At 37.6% G+C, this 27,016-nt stretch overlaps 1 long non-coding RNA gene across 1 annotated transcript; it reads right to left on the bottom strand.

The window, feature by feature from the left end:
- Positions 1-6,021: 6,021 nt before the first annotated feature.
- On the bottom strand, positions 6,022-18,743 carry LOC128027058 (uncharacterized). The gene is made up of 3 exons (XR_008186619.1): positions 18,222-18,743; positions 18,025-18,149; positions 6,022-6,128 (listed from the first exon to the last, which is right to left on the bottom strand). It is a non-coding gene; the product is annotated as an uncharacterized LOC128027058 (long non-coding RNA).
- Between the last annotated feature and the right edge of the window lie 8,273 nt (positions 18,744-27,016).

The following is a 27,016-nucleotide window of genomic DNA, read 5'->3' as shown; positions in this document are numbered from 1 at the left end:
TTGATGAATAAGAGGAAATTGCCCCAACAATATAAATTAAACAATATTGTAACTACTGCATTATTTGACTGAAAGCTTAAACTGAGGGAAAGAGCAAAAATAAGAGAAATCTATATATAGTACACCAGAAAAAAAATTGATCTATATGTTCTGTCTGCAGGCCCTTATTACTGCTCTGTCCGTTGGGAGCAGCTCTGGGAAGTGTCTGCTTAGCATTGTGAGCTGACATGGTCTGACAGGCAGTAGGGTACCCCACGAGGTGATCGCACCCCGATCCGGAGAGGTTATGTCATCAAACCCGGGTCAGCTGTATAATTGGTCTGGGGGTCAGTGAGGTGATGTGGAGCGTGACAATGAAGCTCTAGAGTTACAGTGCAGATCTGGCTGGGGAGGCAGTTATGTAGCCCAGACTGCTCAGAGATCAGCAAGGAGTCTGCTCACTCTCACTGCAATAGAAGGTGTCATAGATTCCCATTAAAGCTAACTTATGGATTGAGTTGGCAACTCTGGACCCACAAAAACATAAAGATGCTTTATTATCACAGGGTGTTCTATATAATTGATAAAAGAGATATAAAAGCTAATATGATACAATTTTAACTTCAAGCCAAGACACAGCAGTAACATCTGGTGCAGGCCTGGCAACAAGCATCCAGTTTCTTCTGCCACACCATAGAATCATTATTATTACCTGTCTGTCTTGAAAGCACCACCAGCGGTGGGTGTTTTCTGCTTTCAAACTCAGTCAATTCTAATAAATCAGCCACACTGATACATAGTGGATCTGACAGCCCGTTGTCAAATCACTGCCATTCCAAACGTCAAAGCTGCAGAAAGAACAACATCACGGGCAATTTGGCACATTACAGCCTCCAAGAGCTGCCACTTGGACTCCTGCGCAGGGTCTGCGGCTGCACTGAAGTGGAAGAAAAAACACAAGGGACTGCAAACAGAGCCTGGAGCCAGGTAAGGAGCAAGAACAACACAGACCTAATGAACCTCAGCTGTGTTAACAGCAGCAATCCTGAGGAGGGGATGGATCACTGACGTGAAAAAAAAAAAAAAAATGCTAGGTGTTGTGTGTGAGGGGGTTGTGGCGAGCCAGTAGGTAGTAGTGTAGGAGCGTCTGTCATTTTGTGCTTGAGATCAGTTAGTTACTGCTCTAATCAGGGTGCCGAATTCTTGTGAATTGGTGAGAGAGCCCCTAGGGAAAGACCCACTATGATGAACTGTTATAGGTGAATGTGAGTGGGAGCCAACAGGGATGGAACACATCCTGGACTCATTTGCCTCACCACTGATCCAAAAAACATCATCCAGGATTAAACACACAAGGAGAGGCTTCAGCTTGACCTCAGTAGTATTCTTAAACTCTGGAATAACATACCTAACATTGTTCGGGAGGCAGACACAATCTTGCAGTTTAAATCAAAATTAAAGACCCATCTCTTTAACCTGGCTTACACATAACATACTAATATGATTTTAATATCCAAATCTGTTAAAGGATTTTTAGGCTGCATTAATTAGGTAAACCGGAACCAGGAACACTTCCCATAACACCCTATGTATTTGCTACATCATTAGAAGAATGGCATCTACTCTAATATAAGTCTGTTTCTCTCTTGTTCCGAGGTCACCGTGGCCACGAGATCCAGTCTGTGTCCAGATCAGAGGGTCACTGCAGACACCCGGATCCAGTAGGTATCCAGACCAGATGGTGGATCAGCACCTAGAAAGGACCTCTACTGCCCTGAAAGACAGCGGAGACCAGGACAACTAGAGCCCCAGATACAGATCCCCTGTAAAGACCTTGTCTCAGTCGACCACCAGGACAAGACCATGGGAAACAGATGATTCTTCTGCACAATCTGACTTTGCTTCAGCCTGGAATTGATCTACTGGTTTCGTCTGGTCAGAGGAGAACTGGCCCCCCAACTGAGCCTGGTTTCTCCCAAGGTATTTTTCTCCATTCTGTCACCGATGGAGTTTTGTTTCCTTGCCGCTGTCGCCTCTGGCTTGCTTAGTTGGGGTCACTTCATCTACAGCGATATCATTGACTTGATTTGCAAATAAATGCACAGACACTATTTAAACTGAACAGAGATGACATCACTGAATTCAATGATGAACTGCCTTTAACTGTCATTTTGCATTATTGACAAACTGTTTTCGTTGTTCAGTTGCTTTGACGCAATATATTTTGTTTAAAGCGCTATATAAATAAAGGTGACTTGACTTAGGTACAAGTTTTTAAATTTTAAATCTTTATTACTCCTTTTCATTTATTATTTCAAACAAATGCTGCTCGCTCAAACTTTCAATTCATCAAAGAATCTTGAAAAAAATATATGGATTCTAAAAAAATATTAAGCAGCACAACAATTTTCAACATTGATAACATTGTCAAATACAATAAAATCATACTTTTCCATGCATTCAATATGCTTCGAACCCTAAACGATTTAAACAGTTGCACTTCTCTGAAGTTGTTTACGCATCAAATACTTTTTAAATGCTTTCAATACATTATTAAATACATGTCAGTGTCTATGCAATCAACCACTTAACAGTAAAAAATAAATAAATAAATAAAATAAAAATACTGACCACCCCAAAGTTACCTTCAATATCTTCATTTTAACACAGACAGTTAATTAATGGACTCAACAGATTGATAAGTAAATGAAGTCAATGGTAAATCTTTTGGTCAGTTCTACTAACTCTCAGACCAATCTTTCATGGATCTTCATTGGTCTCCAGTTTTAAAGCACTGGAACAGAGGGAGGTTTGACATTGTTTTGGGAGTGGGGAAGATTGGAAGCTCTACCTCAGTTTTTATGATTGCATTTCAGGCAGTAAACAAGACTCTCCCCACGGGGATCCCGTGACATTGTAAAATGGAGCAAGGGCTTGTGCTAGGCAGTCACTTCAAAAAACACTGTTTCTCAAAACTTTTATTGAACTGTTTGCAGTTGCCTCGGCCTGCACATAAATTCATTATAACAACATTTTAAACATTAGCATCTGCTGGCGTCCTCTTCTAAATGTTAACTAGTCCTCAACGTGATTTTACACCCAGGCAGAAGTTGCATGAGGGCCCAAAAGAAACAGATTACCACAGAGAGAAGGTTATCAGTTCTGTGCACCAGAGAGATTGTCAGATAGCTAACAATAAACCATGCTGATCCAGGAAAGGTTATTAATGAACCCCTGCTTATCGCAGAACAAGTACAAAATTATTATCTGTTAAGGAAATTACTTATAAGAAGGTGGATGCCACTTTTTTTAAGGGAATCTCAGGTCCTGGGGGATGGCTGTGGTTTGCGGCTATAGTGCAAACAGGCAGACGTCAATGTCTCAGCCAACACTTGACAGACAGCAGCACGAGTCGCTACCCTCAAGTTATTCAACTAATCTTTCAAGTGGAAAATTAATCTTCCTTCTGCTCTCAGAGAAGCATAAAAGCTGTTTTGTCTGAACCTAGTGAAGTTTACCATAATCAGAAGCACAGCTTAACTAAAGTTGGGGAGATTGAGTTTTTTACCCCATGAATTTACAGCAGAGACAATCCCAGGGAGCAACCTGGGGTCAAGTACCTCAGTGAAGGACACAATGGTGATTGTTTTGAGCCCTAGATTAAGGTACTTAAATGGTGAACTTGAATGAAATGAGTAATCTTCCAGTTACCAGCCCTGAGATGCCACCACACCACCTAAATTAAGGCTGTGTGCAAGAGGAATTAAATACAACTTTTCAATTGACCCTTTGAAATGATCTCTTATTTGAGCCATAACATTAAAATAAACTCAATGAGACAGGCAAATGCATAAAGTGGTGCTATGATACTCTTGACACTTTGCTTAGCACTTACTAGGGATCTGAATGATTAATCAAAGATAGATTAATCGCTTGTAATAATTGTATCGATTAAGCTTAGAGATGGTCTATTATCTAATCAATTTCTGTTCAAATACATTCCAGTATTCATGCAAGCAGATGTCAAAAACACTGCCTCTAAAACCCACATTAGTTCTTAATGTATTTCATGACCGATACACAAACGTGCACTTTTGACTTGGTAAAACACAGGCTCAATGACAAATGTCGCAGGAGTGTTTGATTATAAGTAAAGAGTATATGCACTACAAAACACATGATCATATACTAACTAGAGTACACCATGACGAGCACTTTGTCTTAATTACAGTGATGATGTTGTGCTGCATCTCTATTGTTTCATTGACACATTGAATGAGTGCTGTGAGTGAAGAGGTGAGTGCTCTCTGTGTCTTCAAGCATTTTGGTTCGTGTTCAGATATGGAGAAGGTGTAATATTCACGTGAAGAGCACATTTTTTGTGGCATCCTTATCTGTTAACTGGCACCACACCATTCATAATGCACAAGAAGTGGAGAAAATAACAAGACATGACGCAACATCCATCTAGCACATATGCACTCCTGTTGCTTGAAAACAATTTTTGGGGTTCCATGCATGCAAGATGTGTCATCATTCTGTCTGCTGTAACAAAAGCCTTGTTGCTTTTCAAACTGTATCTGTTTGTTCTGCACAGATATAAGGTTATAATTCAGTCATTGCTATAAAATATTAGGATTTCGCCACATTCATTTGGCAGCACTGAAGTTGAATTGATTAACTGATTGTTAATTTACTTGAAAATCGATTATTAAGATTCCTGAAAATTCCCATCCCTAGCACTTAAGCTAAAGTGGATGAACTGAACCTGGTGATAACGTGATACAAGCAGACATGACGTGGCCACACAGAAGCAAAGCCTGCTCAGTCATTCAGAGCAGAAGCACTGTTCACTCAAAGATATTGCAGGATTCTGTGTACAGAAATCTTAATCTTGGAATTGTTCCATGATTATGGTGGAAAAGAAGTGTTTGTCTAAAATGCTGCGACGAAAATATATTGTCGTACTTGGTACACTGTATGTATATGCCTATATAAGCTTTGAAGTGCAGGGGTCATCATAAAATTGCATTGAAGCCTCAGGGAGTGCAGAGAGTTCAAGGAATGCAGAAACAATCTTCACATATGTCATACATGAAACCTTACAAAAAAATGAGCTCAATAAAAAAACAGACCTGCTTTTGGAGGAGAGGCACATTACAGGAAAAATGGCCCTGGCTATATCATCCTTTACCTCTCAGAGCTGGAGGAGGTTCTGATGTAACAGCTGGAAAATCTTGGCCGAGGATGCTTCATTCATGCGATAAGGCTCACATTCTGACTGCCTTTGTGAATTCTACACAGCTTATAAACGCATTAGTACACAGAGATGGAGATGTCACAGGGCAAAAGCGATGGTTTTTGGGAGGAGGCCAGACTGCTATTATTTGCCAACTCGGATTTGATGAACCCCATTAAACTATAATAGCTGATTTTCTAAATCGCTGCCAACGCTGCTCTTTAACAAGCTTCTGAGGATGTTTGCCTGTATCCATCCTATTAACCACCCCACTCTTCCTGATGTCTTAATGCAGGTCAGCTCCTCCGGGTTTTAGAGAGAGAAAAATGGACAGAGAAAAAAAAGAGAGGGAGAGCTATCTGCTCTTTTCCTTATCTTTTAGCATAAACATCTGAGCCCGTCTCAGACTCTGCCGCTCAACAACCAGCCAGACTTTCTTGGCACAGTCTGTATGTACCATAGAGAAACCACCAGGCAGAGAAAAAGCCCCACCACAGACTAAATCTCAGCACATCTGGAGCAAACCTGTAGCCTTGCGGATCACAGGTACCCGTATCATGCCATGCACACGCAGAGTAGCGCGAGGAAGTCAAGATGTGCAGTGATGCTGAGAGATATGCAAATCCATGTGCACGGTCCTTCCCTCAACTCTCCCTGAGGAATAAATCTGCATTTCATCAAGGTTCCTTTAGGTTGTAAATGCATTAAATATTCAGCATATATATTAAAATGCAGCTGAGCTTAGAGAATATGTGTAAAACTTCACCTCTACATTCAATCAAAAAAGAGGTCTTATCAGCTCATTATTTTTCACTGGATTGTTTATTAAACATGAACCCGTAGACCTTCCTCTCTGCTGTTTTGGAGTACGTGGTGATGGCAGTCAGGGCCTGGGTCTGGTTGAGACAGCCTGTAAACAGAGGCAAGGGAAGTAGATTTGAAAGTGCATGATCCAAACCAGAATTTTTATAATTCATGACTGAACACATTTTGTAACCATTTTCATGGTAATGCAGTGTTTGATTTGAAAATGGGTTTCAAAGGATGAATTTTGAGATTTTAGGTTTTCAAATGATATATAATTTCTGATGATTTCTAAAGTGTGATAGAGAAAAAGGCAACAAAGAAGACTTTTTTTGACAAAGGTCAGAACTCATGTTATGATGTAGGTTTTTGAGGTGCACTCTTGCCATAAATCAATCTATTACTTTTTCTACATAATTATTAACAACAAAGATTGGTAAAATATTGGTAAAATCTATATTCTAACGATATATAGTTTGTCATTATTAGATTAGGATTTAATTGTAATATAGTGATTTTCTGCTGAAGAAACATGGAAACAGTTGTGCTGCTTCTTATTTTTCTGGAAACACACACACACACACACACATATATTGTCTCATTCAGGATTCTTTGATGAATAGAAAGTATATACATTTAAATAAAAAATAAAAATAAAAAAAACTTATTTTGTAAAAATCTTTTGTAACATTTCTGTCACTTTTGACCAATTCTTTTTTTGAACGGTAGTGTAGATCCTTTCTTTCAGTGAAAATAGTGCTGTTATCCATTATTAAAGCTAGTTTGAGGCATATAATTAGAATCAAGTTTTCTTTGCATGGATAAGAGTCTTATCAACAACAAAAAAATTAGCTTTCTGTAAACGGTTTAATGTGATGTTCAAGCCAAGGTCCACAAAAAGCAAGTGGATCTTCAAACCACTTGCACATGTTTGATATTGTTGCAATTACTTTATGATAATAAACAGCTGGCATTTGATCCAGCACTGATAGACAGCTGAGATTATAGAAGCATGATCACACATGATTACCACTGTGGTTGTTGCCATGACTACAGTTTGGCGGAGTGATGCAGTGACCCCAGATCCCCTGGCTACTGGCCAGAGCTTCGAACATGAAGCAACAGAGCCACTCAGACAGTCAAGACATCTCTGACAAACAAACAAGTCAATCGTAAGTAGCCAGACAACATCTGCTGCAAAACTATTTGCTGCTTTGCAGATTTTCTAATTTAAATGTGCCCAATATGAAACAGTCAATTTCTTCTAGTCAACATGATAAACCATAACATGAAATGCAACAGATTCTAAACTTGTACTAAGTGGACAACAATCTGCTTAACAAACACTGAATGACTAAGACAATGCAATAGTTGAGACAAAAACATACTTGTTATGTGACACACAGCAACCACAATACCACTGTACAGTAAAACTGATATAGGCTTATGTCCCTACTGAATAAATACAAAATGTTATAAAATGAATAAATATAGAAAATGTTGATGGTTTTCACTACAAATAACCATTACAAACATTACAAACCATCTACTTTTAAATAGCATGAAATGCTATTTTGTGACGGCTTTGCAAGGGACAACATAAACTACTGTATAAGCACTTTCTATGAAGCCCATATTTATAATACGTTATAAGGGTATTCTTAAGGCATTATAATGAATGCATAATGCATTATAAAAAATAAAAAATCAACTCATAAATAATCATAACAACAATTATAATACATCATAATACTTATGTATTTGTGGTTTTAAGTTTAAGACTATGATTATAACACACAATGAACACCATATTAAATCTACTTCATTTACAGTACAATGGACTGTATCATATTTTGACATTGTTTAAGATATCTTACTACAGCTTGTGAGTGGTTAGATGTTGAGTGTTTCTGGTGGAGCTAATGTTACTTGACTGATGTGAGCTTAATACTCAAACTGAAAAAAATGCAATGTTTTATAGTTAAATTTTATTTTGAAGGTCCCCTTAATCAATTCACTATAAGCAGCTTTGCAACTACATGCCAACTAACTCTCATTAGATTATGAGTATGTTCAAGAACGGTAAAATCTAGTATGGTAGAATAAGCTAACATACTTACAAAGACTAGTTTTAGGCTGGTAATAAGCTGTATTTATTTTATTTTAGATAATATTCTAGGTTCAAACAGCCTTTAAGTATAGCTAACTACCTTTTCGAATCTGTGAATGACCTCAAATTATGATTAGCTTGTAGCTTGGCAAGCCACAGTTTTAAAAGTTGTTTCCAGCAGATTGTCGAGACCTTGCTGGACTTTTCTGTCTTTTTAATTCTAACTTCGCAGCAGGCTCCAAATGCACATTAGTTCATAAAACTTACCAACCTCTGCATAAGTATGAAACAACCTGAATACTCTCTTTTAACATGATCTCCCAGATATGCAAAGATTATGAGAAGTTATGAACAATCAGTGGAGCCTACTTTCTCTTCTAAACAGGAAATTATCATGTCCTACAAGCACCTAGACATTCTGACTCTGCATATCTCAACTATATATTTCTCTGTGCACTCTTTATAAAGTCCCAGTCCCTAGTGGATTTCAAAAGTAGCTCCCTTGCATGCTCCTTCCACATTTACCCTGCGGGAGAAAGTGTGTGATGTTTATGTAGTTGCCATGACGAGAGATGTTCTTTAGAGAGAGACTGAGGAGGTGTTTAATGATCTTCAGCACCCTCAGGTTTAGACAACCATTATAGCATCAGTCTCAAACATACACAAGTGCTTCTCTATTCTCTGCAGGGTAACCGATGGTGGTTGGCTGAGGACCAAGGAGGGACTTTTTTCTGCTACGATACCACCCAGAAGCCTAATACCATCCTGATGATTACTACTGGAGCTGTTGACAAACAGATGATATTCTCATGCATATGAAATTACCTGAAGTTTATACATATCAGACCGGTGGCATTATTTAGGTTACCTTTCTTTATTTGCCGTCTCTTGAGAGACAAGCATTTTTAAACTCGGATATCGGATTCATGAGAAAACCAAACACAGCATGCAAAGAAAACAAGCGCTCCTGAGAGACATCCATATGCGTAAACAAATTATATTCATCCTACATGGAAATTAAACAATGAGCTTCTATTGCTTGGAATTCAACTTTCATCATCATGCCCATCAATCATTACATACTCTTATATTCGAGTCATACTGCATACTGAGTCAAAGTGCATTTAACAAGGTTAATGTCTTTGGCTTACAATAAAACATATGGGAAGTGTTTATGAGGTTTAAAAATGGCAATTAACATTGTTTATGTCACTTTTCCACATGCAAAAGTAATTCCCATAATGCTTGCTGTGAATCAACTCCATGACTTTAACAATGGCAAAATAATATCTCTTTGCAAATGCTCACATGCAAACAATTAAATGCATTCAAAAGCATTTCAAATTTGATTTAAAGGAATCTGTGAATGACTTTGCGAAATGTGCGCCTACACTATGCCATTTAATGGAGCCCCCGTGAGCATTTGGCTTTTGCTCCAGCACCTCCGCAGCACATTTGTCTTCATCTGAGGTAACTGCTGAGCTGTGGGACAGCTCCCATTCGTTCGGTTTGATGATTAAACAGATTTTGATTTGGCATACTGCTGTGTAAACTTCCTGTGTGGCTAACCCTCAGGTCTAGCCTCTCCTCCGGGCCCCCCCCCAAGAGTCCCGAGCACCATTGCTGGTACCATCCGTCCAAATGCCCGTTTAACTCCCTCATTTCTAGGTGTTCCTCCAGGTCATTCTCCTGTTTTTCGCAACAGCCATATCCCAAAGACTTTGTGAATATTAAATAGCACAGACTGTGGGAATGGCTCCCAAATGGGCAGCAGATGTTGTTCGAAGTCGAGGTGAGATTGTTTGGTCTCCAAATGGAGTTTGGATATTGCTAGTTGACAACACTTCACAGCATGTAACCACTAAAGATCGGGCGACCACAGTTTCCACCAAAACATGATGGTAACAAATGATTTCGACCTCATCAAACCCTTTTATCGAATATTTACAAACCATATGGCTATTGCATAAACCTCAAGGGTTTTTAGGGTAAGTATCTTTTCATCTGTTGGTAATCACTATAAGCTCCATATGTTGTTAAGGTTCCTTAGGAACATTATCCTGCAGCTTTACTCTGATAAAAGGGGATATAATGTCTACCATAATCTCTTTAGAATAAAAGATGTGTCCTTTGTCTGGTAACATTATCTACTAAGAGGGGTGCCAACTCATGCCAGCTTCAGCTGCCAAACTGAATACTAACACTCTAATCAGTACAAACTACAACTGCCTTCTGGTTACCTGCATCACCTGTCAGCTCTGAGAGGAACCAGACCAGTATAAGGAGTAAGATGAATGAGTAACTAGTGGAAAATCCTTTCAGAGTCTGTTTAAGATCCAGAAGCAGTCGTACCTTCAGGCGAATGCTGTATCAAACTCAGCGAGACGAAAGAAAGGAAATAGCTTGGAAGGATGAAGAAAGAAGCATGCAAACCCATTTTTAGGGATTTATACAACTCATATCCTGCTTTTGACTCCATATAAATACTAATAATTGTTGTGATGATTAAAGTAGATGCTACAAGAAAGAGTTTATTTTAACATAACACAGAATGAGAATGTTTTATGTATACTCTACAGTATATGTATTTGTATTCATCATAGGACAAGGGATTGAGAAGACTGCATGGGAAATTAAAAGAATGAAATTTTTTTTATAAATATGATGGAAAGCAGAGCACTGTGGGTAAACATGCCTGGAAGCATCTATATTGAGTATATGATACATACTATATACTATGCATTGCTTATAGTGGTGTTAAGGCCGTTAACTAAGAATGGAAACCACATCACAACTAGAATGATAACAGCAAAGAGGAACAATATTATTGGAATATCGTTTTTCCAGCTGATAAATCAGAATCCAGAGTTTGAGCATTTAAAGATGACGTGTGCTTATAATAACAAAATATTATCATCAGTTGGTGCAGCCACACTAGTATAATTATCGATCTTGATGGAAATGGGCCTTTAGATGGTTGTGACAGAATTAAACTACTGCCAATTTGTCATGTTCTAAATCCATCCTGTGACATTGATTCATTAGCGACATGAGAGCAGCACCTTGACAGAGTCAATGACATTCCAATTAAATTCAAATATCACAATAACCATGAAAATTTACAGCAAACAGACTGTCATACCAAGAATGACAGGAAAAAAGAAAGACTACCTTGCCCTAGAAGTATGTTGTTTGGTATTCTCAGTGTTAGTATGTAGGCAGCTCTATCATCCTAGTAGAGACGGGGAAAGAGTGATGACTTCTTTCTTCGTCTGGTAACATCTTGCCGATTCCCTGCAGCTGAGGGCGGCCTCTGTAATTTATTATTTGTTCGGTTCTTATTATGGAAATACTTTCTCAATTGACTCTCACTTTTGTATATTTTCACAGTCATTATTTTCTTTCTTTAATCTCTCCCCCCTCCCTCTTTGTTTATTTGATGTAATAACATGCTTGGGTTCGTTTCTATAGGCACAGCATACGTGAACCCTAAAAAAGAGTTTTCTCTTTCAAAGGGACTTTGTTTATTTGTTCAGTCAGTCAGGTTGGGATAAAATGGCCAAGAGTGTCTATCATGAGGTGATCGCTGAACTGAACCATACATGCTGCTCTCTAGTGTACATTACCTCAAGTTCCTAATCCAATTTTTCATGACTTAAAAAACTGCATGTTCTGTTTGGCTCAAATATCATAAGGTATTGCCAATGATTACTTTATACAAGGTTGGATGTCCCATTTTTCATGTAGAAATTCCCTGTACCATGTGTGGAAAGCTGCTTACTTAGCAAATTACATTATTTGACTCTTTGGGTAAATCTCACGAAACCTTTGGTCTTATTTCACACCAAAATCAAAAGACAGACAATAATTTTTGTACAAGTATAATTATTTTTTCATTGTGACATTATTTTATATATTTTTAAAAACTTAAATATAGCTAAAAAACTTTGAAAACTTTTTTAAAGCTAATATATATATAAACACACACACACACACACACACACACACATATATATTAAACAATATTCAATATATTATAAATAAAAATATATTATAAAAATAGAAAATTATATGTAAAATTGTTAAATGTTTTAAATTATTAATTATCTTTAATTAAATATGCATATATTATCACTGTAGTATATGATTGTAAAAAATAATGTTATTTGCAGTTATGAGAATAATGGCAATCACCATTGAGAATATTGCTAATTACTACATAAAATTTTTTAAAACTCTGGCTGCACTAAGTCACAATAATTAAATGCTTTAAAATGCTTTATGCAAAACTTAATTGCTTATTTTTAATTAATTTTTTTGTTATCTTATTATGTGTGTGATTGACCCCCTTATTTTTGCTTTAAGTTTATTATTATAACATCAGTGTATTCATGCTTACACACAGGCTGGACGTCTGGGTAGGAATAACACTGTCTAACTAGACTCAGGTGTGTAAACTTTAATAAGCATTAGTATTAGTAAAGATTAAGAGCTGGCGTTTAATCTTTGTTATTCATAGATGTCTCTCTATCGATCTCAAGAGCATCAGGATTAAAAAAGGCCAGGGGTGTCACTGACCGCTGACCCAAACCTCAGCTTTGATGACTGACCCCTAATGCCAAGTTGTCAAGGTCTGAAAGCTAAAAGGAAGACCGGCCTCTGGCCTCTCAATGTCACTGCTGGTCTACAAGGGGTTAACAGCCATTAGGGTCCAGGGGTTAGGGTCTGAAACTCCCATGCCAATACATCACGTCCAACCCTGCCATCATCAGCAAAATTATTCAGTTCATGTTTTAAAGAGCAGTTGGTTCTGTTTTATTCAGCTGTTTTCAGCTCGGATAAGTTTTTCAAATTGGGAAATCAAAATTCAAAATTGTAAATGACTCACAAACCATCCCTACGAAATTAACACTGTAGCACAAATTGATTTAAAAATCCATTACCCGCATTTAAGAAATGTTTTAACTGGTAATCAGCACACAGTAAGCAAATTAGCGAGTAATGAGAACACAATATTCATCACATTAGAGATGGAAACAAGCTGGAAAAAGAAAAAAAGAAAATGAGCATTGAGTAAAAAAATGCCCTGCCAAATATTCTGATATATGACCTTTTGCTCCCTCCTACTGATGTCAGATCCTCCCCTCCCTCTTCCTTTGTCAAACCTCAGGAAAGGCCAGAAGCAAACCAAAATCCCCAGAGGCCGGCAGACCAGGCCCAGGGTCCAATACTTCATTCCAAGCACCCAGAAGGCTTTGGGGTGGGCGAATGTATTTAAAGAGAGAGGGGGGTGGGGGTGATCTGGTGCCCTTGGGCAACAAAAATGACTAAGTACCTTAGCAGTGAAAATAAGGGCCCCAAAGACAAAGCGACTTCCTCTCCTGCTGTCCGTGTTTCATATCCACCGAATTAAAGGAGTCAGTTTGGCTGCACAGGTCAGTTCAGGCCTTCAGTTCAACAGGAATCCACAGGTTCCTGGATAATCTTATCTAATCCAATATTAGCTGCATTTTTCATCTTAAATGCACAGATTAAAAGCCTTTGAAAGGGTTAATAGTGCAGGGCGCTTACAAGTGAGGGTCAGTATGAAGAGCGAAAGGCTTGCTGGGTAAATCTCCACAGCGCTCCATTTCATGACTTCAAAGGTGGTGAAACGATATGGCACTTGACAGACAGAAGGACGACTGTGGTCTCTTTCAAGTCCATGTCAGCAGAAAACACTCCCATAAAAGAGTTATGTACTGTACTTAAGAGTTCAGAAAGATGAGGAAAAAGATGGATTTCAAAAGCAAATATTTATTTAAAAGCTGTAGGTTGTTGCATAGAATAGATCTAGAATTCTCAATTAAAAACGAGCTGTAGAGGATAGGAGACAATAAAATGGGAACTACTGAAGGTTAGGTATTTTCTGTTAATAAGTCTGTAACTTATAACTTCTTAACTAATAACTTTTTTTTGTGTAATTTTGCACAATTTTGGTGGGACTAAAGCATTTTAATAAGACAAATTATTTCTTTAGAAAGACTAAAATCAAACTTTTAAAGTGCATGTCTAAAACAGTGTTTAGATAGTACAGGATAGGTTAAATTGAGATTCAACAGAGCACAAAGAAATGTGTAAACCTAAAAAGTCTCTTAAACTCGCCAAGTCTACATTTATTTCATAGTAAAAATGTCATACAGTAAAAACTGTTATTTTGTGAAATATTATTATAATTTAAAATAATACAGTATGCTTAAAAATTATTTATACCAGTTTTCATCATCATTACTCATTCTAATTTGGAGATAGCTGATTTGATGCTCTAGAAACATTTCTTATTATTAATGTTAAAAACAGTTGTGATGCTTTATGTTTTGGGGAAAAATATGATGTATTGTCAGGATTCTTTGATTATTAATAATAATAATAATAATAATAATAATAATAATAATAATAATAATAATAATAATAATAAAATAGAACTCTTTGTTAACATTTTACATATTTTTAACGTCACTTTAGTTTAATGTATCCTTGCTGGATAAAAGTACCGTTTCTTTAAAAAGGAAATTTTACAGACCCCAAACTTTTGAATTATAGGGTATGTATGTGTCAGTGACAAGGACTATGATTCCAGTGCTGAGAATCCCCCATCACTATCAACACACTCCCACTGCTGCACAGATCCAGTGTTTCTTGAAGACCCAGGGTTACCTGCCACCGACCTGTTATCAATGAGTTTGCACGAACTCCCTAAAGTTCATCTGTCAGTGAAGGTTTACATCTGCTCAGAAGGTTAAGTGTGTCTGACAGCTATTTTCTTTACTTTCCTGATGTGTGAGACTCACTGTTAAGAGTTGAATTGTGTGTGGTTTTAGTCTTTCTTTGTGTCTGCTTTAGTCCAGAAGAGAGCATCAGCTAGGGCAACTATTAAAACCCCAATCTCATTGTCACAGGGTTATGTGTGTTTTGAAAATCACGATTTTGCATATCATGATGAAATGTCTGTTGAGAGGCTACACAGATGCTGGGATAATTGGTGTCGAGTCTGTACCATTTTAAAATTGTAATGATGCAGAATGTGGCATCAGAGATATTCGTCGACAAACAGCATCTGGCAAAAACTACATGTGGGATTTTACACAAGCCAAATGGCAATGGAGATGGCAGCACAGTGTCATTAGGGGTTTGTGGAGCAGACAGCTCACTAAAATCTGCAAGAACCTACAAGCCAAGCCTTCATCTCTTATTCATCAAGGATGAGAAAGCAGGAGTAATATGAGAGCAGTATATTGAGGAAAATTAGTATATCTTATTGCAAGGATCAGAAGGCACAAAAGTGTGATATCAGCAGCCTGGCCTGTCGACAAAGACAAAACTCTCTTTCTGTCCATTTTAATGAGCTATTGTTTGTAAAGTGGTCACTTCCTAAACCTATAGAGGCAGGAAGCTCTATTTCAGGGGTATTTCAAAAGATTAAGGTTATGTGGTGGATGCGTCATGCCACACACATCAGTGCCGATGGGGAGTATTCCCAATCCGGTGATGCCATGGAAAAAAGCATGTTCAGCAAAGGAGGAAATTAGTTCATGCTTTCTGCAACTTTAAGAGGATGCACTTCCTGTGACCCATCTTGGCTTCAGGAATGAGGTCACCATTATTAGGAATGCCTTTTCTCATGTATTGTGTCACTCATTTACCCTGCAGTGCAATGACATATATTCTATTAACTGTAGAATTATTATTATTATTTTTTTTTAAATAATTTATTTAAAAATGCTACAATGCTCTATCATTGCCCTATGTACCATTTTTATTATAAAGCATAATCAAACTATATATTATTATATTCTACAAAGTATACATAGAACGTAACAATTTCTTCTGTTGTGATGGGGAAATTCTTGAAGGACCTATCTGAGATGTAAGGCTCAAACCACCAGAGATGGGACCAAGTCACACATGTGCAAGTCTCAAGTAAGTCTCAAGTCTTAACCTTCAAGTCTCAAGTAAGTCCCAAGTATTTTTTTCTTGGGCAAGTCAAGTCAAGTCAAGTCACAAGCTATGTCAAGTCAAGTCCAAGTCAAGTCACCTTAATATTGTTATTTTGCAGAATCTGATCTTAATAAAGTTAAAAAACGAGATATAAGTAACTGTCAGTAAATTAAAATAATTTGGATTTGCATTGTAAATACTCATGTTCAGTAAAATACATCATGGAATCAAACAAAATTGTAACTTCCTAAAATTATTTATTTTTCACTTCTGCCAACAGTGTTTGAAATGTTTTACATTTTCAACATTGAGTACATAAAACTAAACATCCAACAGACTCCTATCTGAACACCTCTCTCTCTCTCTCTCTCTCTCTTAAACACAGTTTACATACAACATTAAACTGTTACATTTCTCCTCTCTCTCTCTCTCTCTCTCTCACACACACACACACACACACACACACTCTCTCTCTCTCTCTCTCTCTCTCTCTCTCAGAGTATAGAATATAAATATGACGTATTTTCAGTTGTTTCATACTTTTTTGTTATATATATATATATATATATATATATATATATATATATATATATATATATAAATATAAATATATATATGTGTGTGTGTAATATGCACTTCTCATGATTGGGTAATCGCGGCAGCTACATTTGTTTTTCTGATTAATTGTTTTGCTCTATGAGAAAGACAAGGTAACAAAATATTCGGGGCTTATGCCCCCTTAGCCCAGCCCTAGCGCCGCCCCTGGAATGCGTTTTTTTGACGGCCTGCTAGCGGATCATTAGGGGCCGTTCACATCACGTCTTTTGCGAGCGCAAGTTCGTTATTTCCAATGTAGGCGCGCGGTATGCGCGCTCATAATGGAAGCAACGCGCTCACGACGTGCACCGCATCGAGTTAAAAACATCTAAACTTTTCAGAATGCTGCAAGCGCACTGCAGGTCATGTGACAATAACTAACCAATCAGCTTCATCCTTTCCCGTATCAACGTTGAAAGCTCAGCTAACATGAAGGAACAGCTGTTCATAGCTGTATATGGATTGCCATTTTGAAATGAATTTAGTAGCAGAGCTACTGCGAGCGGTTTTTAGTGCTGCAAATCCATTTATCCTTTGCTGAAATTTCTACGTCTTCATTGAGAGAGAGCGTGTCATGGATGCTTAGCAACGACAGACGCCCCAGGAGCACTTCTGCCCGACCGCTTTGGAAAGAAGGAGAAAGCGGCGCGACTAGCGTTTTCCACGCGTTTTTAGTCGCGAACTGAACTATTGAAGACAAAAGCGATGACCCTCGGTACCTCTCAGGCTGACATGTTGATGTGATGTGATATCTGATTTAAGTGGGCGTGGTGTGTGTAAGGTAGAGAGGGCATGACTGATGATAGTGTCCTGATCCAGTCACGACGCTATTCTCAGCCTGCGCTCCAGCTGAGTAATCAACTTTATTTAAAAAAAATAATTTATATATTTTATATTCAAACTGAAAACATGATTTGATTAACACTCAAGTCATTCAAGTCATCGTGTCTCAAGTCAAGTCAAGTCCCGAGTCTTTAACTTCCAAGTCCGAGTCAAGTCTCAAGTCCTAAAAATAGCGACTCGAGTCGACTCGAGTCCAAGTCACCAAGTCACAAGTCCCCATGTCTGCAAACCACTGGAGTATGGATATTTGCCAATATTTGATTCTTAGATTTCAATTTTAGACTATTTCACTCTTTACTGTATTATTGATCAAACATAAAGATAATGACCATGAGGGACGTCTTTCAAAAACATTTAAATATTTCACTGACCCCAAACTTTTGAATGTTAAAGTATCATGTTAATGTACAAGTAACAATACTAGCAATGCTTGCCTTCACACAGCACCTCTTATGATCGTCATAAAATGTATCACCTGTAAGCAGCAATTTCGATGTCCAGATTCATCTTCTGATTCATCAGTTCTTCACAGTCCCCACTCAGATCCTTCATCTAGAACTGAAGATCAGCCTCCTCCTCCTCCAGCTGACAGATGTAATTCTGAACAGAGACAGCACAGTGGTGAGATATTGAGAACCGCTGCAGTAGAATATGATCAGTGAGCGTTTGTACCTCCAGCTCCTCTATCTCCTCCAGGTATTTGGCTTTCTTTGATTCTATTTCGGCCTCCAACTCATCTCAATGCTTCTCCAGCTCTGCCACTTCTTTCTGCAGCTCTACAATCTACAATCACACATATACAGCTCCAGAAAAGACTGAGCGTATGTGTGTGATTTAAGGCTTGTTATTAATGGTTTTAAATTATGTACTGATTAATTCATTTTTATCCATTAAAAATATATACAATTAATAATGCATATGAAAGATGATACACCACAGCCAACAACATTCACAATATATTGGGAGCTCCTTCAATACTCTTTAAAAGGCATCTTAGGTGACACCTCATGAAGTTGGTCAGAGTCTGCAGAGCTACAATCTAGACATAGGGCAGCTAGTTTAAAGAAGCTAAAATATAAGAATGTTTTATTTGTTTAACTTTTTTTCATCACTATATAATTTCCATAATTCCCTTTGAGTGATTTCATATTTTTGATGACTTTATAATGTGAAAAATTGAGTCTTTCACTGTGCATGAACATAAACTGATGCGGATCCACATTGTGTAACTACACAGCTGAGCTTAACATAACATTATGTTGTAATTAATAGCTATTTTAGTCTTAGACTAGCAATTGTGAGAACATGTCTGAAAACAGTTGCTGTTTCATGTTGCATATTCACCCATCAACAAACACAAAGCAGAGAGCTGTCAGCCACACCTCAGTGCACGAGCAGCCCTGCTGTGAGTAATTACTGTAATCAGGTAAGTTAAACAGTCAGCTGTCAGAGATGGATGGAGATTGCACGCTCTGTTTCTCTTTCAGGTAGATCATGGTTATTAACAAGCTGATGATATGTCAACAGATGAAAATAGTTGTTACGCTGAATAAGGCAGTCTGCAATCCCCCCATCATCAGAGAAAATGTGCCATAACTGTGCCTTAATATACAGCTCAATGATAACTGATTTCACCACCAACAGTTTGTTTAGGCAAACTGTCTCAGAGAGCAACTAGATCACTAGTATCTATCCCTAATGGCAGGAGAGATAGGGTACGAGTATATTAGAGATGTGTCCAAAAACAAAGACATCTGCTGCTGCCAAGTTAGATCGGCAAATCATAGAAAGCATTTTAAGAAAACTGACCCAAAACTCTTGTTTTTGTCTTAATCTAGTAATTTATTTAAAAATACATAAAAAATTAACTGATGTAATGATTTGAAATCTGCTCTTCTATGAGGAGTATTTTTTTAATTGTAAATAAGAATTTATTCATTAAAAATGTGTCAAGCTCAATACATCCCTTAAAATATCAGTTAATTTGACAGCAAAGTTAGATAAGGATGTAAAATATAATGTGCTCCAACTTTCCAAAAACCTGCTATTCATGAATTAATAACTCATAATATTCGTAAAAAGGCTAAAATAAAACAAAATTAAATTAAATAATGTGCTTTTACTTTTCTATAAATACTGAATATTTCTTGACTACAATACATATTTCCCAGTAAAAATGGGACTAACAGCTTCAGAAGCCATTATTCTTTGCACCAACCACTGAACTGCACAGAATGAATTGGATATCATAGTAGACATCTACGCTGCTTTCAAAAACTGACCAGTTGAAGGGATTTTAGTAGCCAGAATGTTACATAAACATTAGATTCGGATGTGCCTTGAAGCCTTCTTATGGTGCATTCTGCAAAGGTTTCTGACTCAGGCTAAGAAACATAACTGATAGGAGAGAAAAATACAGAGAGGATGTTGTATGAATGGAGGGAGCAAGATGCAGCGGAGCAGACTGTCCATCACTGATCAGGGTACAGGATCCTGTGTTATGAGAGTGAGCAGTGTGGTTGGGGTCAATTTATTTTAAGAGAGGGGCTATGACCACAACCACAATAATTAGAACCAATCCACCCTGTTCGTTATCTCAAACCTAAAGGTGTCACTTGTGGCTGACCAATGATTTTCTTGCTCTTGAGAATGTAAACTGAAGCAGTGAACGGCTCCTAATCATTCCATAATAAGACCCTTTACGTGAATGCAGCGTCACTTATTCTTCTCTGCCTCTTTTTTTCACCCTAAAGTTTCTCTTCCTGTCGGTGAGGGAGGATGACAGGTGAGATTTTATTACTACGTCTCCTGAGGCACAGCAGGAATGTGTGAAGTTTATGAAGTTTACGATTGAGGGAGAGAGTGCGTTGGCAGACTGTGAAATGTATTGTTCATAATGGAAGACAGTGAGTGAGATAAACACAGTTAGAGACGATGCACTCCTCAGATGCTCCTGGTGCTATCTCTCAGAATAATCACTCCGGGCAGCAGGAGTTCTCTTACTTTATTTCTCAGCTGTCAGTCTGACTGAGGACGATGCATTGTAAAACACCATCCCCCACAGAAACTCCTCAGCTTTTACCCGCTCTCCTAAATGCTGATTTTCAGCATTAGGGGCTGACACAGGAGCTTGCGTCTGATGCTGAGCTGCTGAGGTGGTGGGAGTTCAGGTCAATAATTTGAGTTAAGCTGTGGCCATGTACACATTGAACAGGTTTGAGATTAACAAGTGCATTTAAATGTGGGGCCAATTCCCCTAAATGATTGTTCTGTGACTACAGGTTACAAGAGCATGAAACAGCAAGACAAACATATGTAGACAAGTACCTCTATCCCTCAAACTCAAAGGCTCATTTTTGTTTGCACAATAACAGACTAGCTAGGAAGTCAATGTCACCTAAAATTAAACATTTAGGAGCCAAATGACTTTATTTTACAAGTGACAGATTTGTTCAAATGGTTCGTCAGCAGCATTTGGTTATTCAATGTTATTCAATCCTGATTGATCCTGATTGTATTTCTGACATAAATGTCACTGCTTTGTAGAAATATTTCTGCCGGTTTATATAAAATATATCAATTGAATTTTAATCATAAAAAATAAAAATAAAATAATTTCTTTAATATCTAGAAATAATTCAACACTCACTCTACAAATCTCAATCTGATGAAGACAAATAGGCTGAAACGCCATGCTTAAATGTTGCAATTTTTTTTAGAGGTGAAATATTATTACAACCAAACAAAGTCTCCTGTACAATGGATTTTACAATGGATATCAGATCTTACTACATTAAACAACCAATGATACTTCTAGCATTTTTAAAAAATTTTAGAATTCCATTTATTACAACAAATCTCTGTTGCAAATATTTTTATATACAACCAATAATTCACTAATAATGACTCAGTGAGGGAGAGGGAGGTTTTGTGAACATAGGTAAAAGCTCTAATCGATTCACTAAGCGAGTCCGATTCAACCTGCTAACTCACATGCAAGTTCAAGACCATTCTGTACTGGTTCATAAGAAGCATATTTTCTTAAATCAGATGGTGTTCATTATTTCACATAGGAAATTGGTGTGCATTCTAATTAGACGTCATCTGCCTAGACTTAAATTATCCACCAAAGTGGATTCAAATGTAATTATTTTTTTGTGTAATTTGCAACCAATTTAGTTTGGAGCCCTGATGTGACTTTGGATGGTTCAGAGCTGTGTCACTGATGCAAAAGTGTGTTGTTGAAGATAAACGCACTCATCAAGTTCTTGAGGATATCCATGTCAGTCTCTTTGGAGACGTCCTTCACTTTCCCTCCAGTCAACTTAACCCAGCTGCTCTTGCTCCTTTCCTGCAGCATCAATGGCAGCAGCCCTCGAGGGTCTTGACTCAAACTGAAAAGCAGGAAAGGTTCACTGCTTTAAGTTTCTTGCATCTCTGAAGAAGAGAAACCATCCATCAAATTCTGCAGAGAGCAGGCAATGAAGATGAATCACTGATTATTCCCAGAAGAAAGAAGAGCAAATGAAGGCCCATCAGGTGAGCAGGTGCAACCAGTCAAAAATCCTCCTCCAATTACTGTTCCCCCCAAATCCCAATCAATATCAATTGTGAGCGAAACAATTGGACCTTGTGCAGCGCTAATGAATCAAAGAACTAGTTTTTGGTTCCGGAACCACCTGAGAGAGAGAGCAATGAATGGATAAGCTGACTAAATAAAAACAGGGAAGGGTGGTAAAGGATGTGTTTGTGCATGCGTGAGCTGGTTTTTTGTGCATGCACAACTTTTGGCAGAAGAGCAGGAGTTGTTCTTGGCCTGCTTATTTTACACCCACACACAACACACACACTAGAAATCTCTGAAAGCCTATAGAGGCTCTCCTGTGTCTTCTTGTAAAAGCGATCTATTCTCATCTCCAGACTCTTTCTGCATAGAAGCCTGGGAAAGGCTCCAGATCTCTGATTACTGCCGCAACCCTGGTCGAGAGCAGCCACTCCTGGTGCAAACGGGGTTAAAGGGCACTGATGCTGTAGGATGACCTTTAGAGAGCCATCACTCCTCAAAAGACACAGAGGGGACAATAGTGTTCTGTAATAGATGTGGACAGAGCTCTCTGTCCCACAAAACTGTCCCCTGAAGTAAAGTATGAAAGAGGAAGGAAAAAAACAAGCAAACCAGCCACACTGAGATGTGTTAAGGACGATTCTGTCATTATTTAAAGGCTTATTTAATTATTCTAGACCTTTTTACAGTGTTTGATAGTGTCCATCTCAATTGACTTGCATAATATAGAAAAGAGCAGCTATTAAAGAAGAAGAAAGTGACGTGACATTCAGCCAAGTATGGTGACCCATGCTCAGAATTTGTGCTCTGCATTTAACCCATCCGAAGTGCACACACACAGAGCAGTGAACACACACACACACACACACACACACACTAAGAACACACACCCGGAGCAGTGGGCAGCCATTTATGCTGCGGCGCCCGGGGAGCAGTTGGGGGTTCGATGCCTTGCTCAAGGGCACCTAAGTCGTGTTATTGAAGGTGGGGAGAGAACTGTAATTGCACTCCCCCCACCCACAATTCCTGCCGGCCTGAGGCTCGAACTCACAACCTTTCGATTGGGAGTCGGACTCTCTAACCATTACGCCGCAACTCCCCAATTATGCTACATTTCTCCTTATCCCACAGAATAAAGTACTTTTTTTTGTGAACTAATTCTTTAAAAGGAACAATTCAAGATGATACAAACTCGACTGACAGAAGTAAGTTCACACACACCGTGGACAGCCATTTTTTTTTGTGGCACCCGGCAAACAGAGTGCTGTACATCCACTCTCCCAAACTACAATCCCTGCCGTCACTAAGACTTGAACCCACTATCTTTAGATTACAAGTCCAATTCTCTAACCATTAGGCCACAACTGTTCCAATGCCCCAATGTACAACAAAAAATAAAACAATGGTCCCACTTGAAAAATTTGAAAGGCAATATGAATAAGTTTAGACAACTTTACAACTCAAATAATAAACTAAAGACTTAATTTAAGAGCTTTAAAAAATAATGAGCTTTACATTTCATCCTTTAAACTCCCTGAAATGCTGGTTTTATGTACTTATACAACACAACTTATTTCATGTTCTCTCATGTATGTATACTTGTAACAGCCTTACTTTAACTCTTTTATAAGGTTATATATTTTTTAATTATTTTCTGTGGTTATCAAATTACTGTTTAAAATGTTATGATATTTTATTTTTTATCAAATAAGTCTCTTTGAATGGAGTCAAGGCAATATTTATTTGATCCAAAAATACAGTAAAGACAGTAATATTGTTTAACATTTACATAAAAAAATTAGCATATTGTGATAAAGTTCATTATTTTCCATAATGTAATGATAAAAATTATTTATATATATTTTTATATAAAAATGATAAAAAGAAAAGTGTTTTTGATACAAAAAAAGTCAACCTTCAAATAATTATGTTCAGTTATGCACTCAATACTTGGTCGGGAGTCCTTTTGCAGAAATGACTGCTTCAATGTGGTGCATGGAGGCAATCAGCCTGTGGCACTGCTGAGGTGTGATGGAGGCCCAGGATGCAAAATCTCCTGATAGCTAGCTGCATTGACCCTGCCCTTGATAAAACACAGTGGACCAACACCAGCAGCTGACATGGCACTTGGCAGCTGACCCACTGACTGTGGGTACTTGACACTGGACTTCAGGCATTTTAGCATTTCCTTCTCCCCAGTCTTCCTCCAGACTCTGGCACCATGAATTCCAAATGACATGCAAAATTTGCTTTCATCCAAAAAAAGTAATTTGGACCACTGAGCAACAGTCCAGTGCTGCTTCTCTGTAGCCCATTTCCTGCACACGCCTGTGCACGGTGGCTCTGGATGTTTCTACTCCAGACTCAGTCCACAATCTTCCTCAGGGTCCGGTCACCTCTTCTCGTTGTGCAGCGTTTTTTGCTACACTTTTTCCTTCCCACAGAGGTGCCTTGATACAGCACTCTGGGAACAGCCTATTCATTCAGAAATTTCTTTCTGTGTCTTACCCTCTCGCTTGAGGGTGTCAATGATGGCCTTCTGGACAGCAGTCAGGTCAGCAGTCTTACCCATGATTGCGGTTTTGAGTAATGAACCAGGCTGGGAGTTTTTAAAAGCCTCAGGAATCTTTTGCAGGTGTTTAGAGTTAATTAATTGATTCAGATGGTTAGGTTAATAGCTCGTTTAGAGAACCTTTTCATAATATGCTAATTTTTTGAGATATGAATTTTGGGTTTTCCTGAGCTGTATGCCAAAGTCATCAGTATTAAAACAATAAAAGACCTGAAATATTTCAGTTGGTGTGCAATGAATCTAAAATATATGAAAGTTTAATTTTTATCAACTTTATCACAATATGCACATTTTTTAGAAGGACCTGTATGTGTGTGTGTGTGTGTATATATATATATATATATATATATATATATATATATATATATATATATATATATATGTATGTATGTATGTATGTATGTATATATATGTGTGTATATATATATATATATATATTAGTGCTGTCAATCGATTAAAAAAAATTAACTAATTAATCGCACAATTTTTTTAAATTAATCGCGATTAATCGCGATTAATCGCAATTAAAAGACTGAAACTTTTTGGATATGTAAATGTAAAATGTAAATAATTAATGTAAACTCAAGACAAAGAAACTATTTAAATTCAAAATATGATTGTTTATTGGAATTTTTGTTTAACTTGTAACAAAGATTTTCTCATGTAAACAACATACCTGCAATAAACCATCAATATCCTCCAAATTAACTGTTGGCTTGAAAGCCATATTTATTACAGAAATAAAAACACAGGCATGTAAGTACCATTTGAATTTCAAAACAATCAATGCCAATAAAAAACAAAAATGATTTCCATGTTGAATTCTAAGTGGACTGCAAAAAAATTCCAAAGTATAGTCATTGCCAGTGCTTTAAGTGGGCCAGTACGCACAGGTACTCAGTACCGCCACTTCCAAATATAGCTCTTGAGCGTACCGCCACCTCTCCGTGCGCCCAGAACGTGTTTGTAGCGTACCGGTACGCTCATTTGGACATCTGTTTTAATAGAGGTTTTAATCTTTTACCGGCACTGCCGATTTTCAGAGCGCCCTTCACAATGCAAGCTTCCTAATTCATCCCACCCAGAGCAGAAACTACATTACCCATTCACCCTTAAGTTACACAAGTGAATAGCGCGTGTGTCGCTTTTCCCACTGTTAAGTGTCAACAACTCAACGTGGCCGGAGAAGCTGTGTGAAACTCGTTGTGAGTTATACTAAAGCAAAATCTTGAGTATTTATTGTCTGATAAACATTAAAAACTGTCTGCGGAGGTTGAATCGTCCTGCAGCCCCCGCTGCTCATTGGCTGCAGCATCTTTTTTCTAAGTTCTAAAAAAATACCGTAGACGGCAAGGCACAAATTGAGATATTCATTTATCTAATTAATCTATAGCCTATGCACAAAGAGAATATGATCTTTTTGTCCCCTTTTTGTTTTAAAGCTTGATGAAGAGAGAGAGCGCAAGTTGCTGCAGCTGAGGAGGACAGTGATGCACGCGCACAGGAGTGATTGACAGTTCGCGGCACTGTGTACAAAAAATACTCCGCTACACAATTATTTCGTTATTTTCATTTAAGCTTATTAACGTTAGCGTTACAGAAAGGTCTGATTTACGCACTGTTACAGTCATTGTTTTTTTGTTTTTAAACAATGACATTTGAGTTCATGATTTTAATGTTGCTGTTTCTTGTGGCAGACTCAAGAGTAATCCGGCAGAGTTTTATACTGAAACTTTCCGTCTAAAAGTCCTTCCTTGGTCTTATCCATATTTCTTTGCACTTTGAACACACATAGGCCACAACTGGAAATAAAAAAAACTGCAACCGCGTTAATTGCGTTATTTTTTTTTAACGCGTTAAATATTTCAAATTAATCGAATGCGTTAACGCGCTAATTTTGACAGCACTAATATATATATATATATATATATATATATATATATATATATATATATATATATATATATATATATATATATATATATATATATATATATTTGCTTTTAATATATTTAAACATGTAATTTACTCCTGTGATGGCAAAGCCATTACTATAGTATTCAGTGTCACATGATCTTTCATAAATCATTCAGTATGCTGATTTGGTAGCTAAGACAGCTTTCTTATTTTTATCGATGTTGAAAAAAGTAGTGCTGCTCAACATTTTTCAGCAGCAATCAGTTGAGATTATTAAAATTCTCACTGTTTTACTGTCACTTTTAATCAATCTAATGCAGAATAAATTCATTAAAAAAAATAACTTCCCCCGAATGTTTGAAAAGCAGAGTATATGCTACAAAAGCTGTCAATTTAGCTTGTACTCACAATGTC

Source organism: Carassius gibelio, chromosome A14, assembly GCF_023724105.1.
Source record: "Carassius gibelio isolate Cgi1373 ecotype wild population from Czech Republic chromosome A14, carGib1.2-hapl.c, whole genome shotgun sequence".
In the NCBI taxonomy this organism is placed as follows: domain Eukaryota; kingdom Metazoa; phylum Chordata; class Actinopteri; order Cypriniformes; family Cyprinidae; genus Carassius; species Carassius gibelio.
This window is presented reverse-complemented; position numbering and strand designations above follow the sequence as displayed.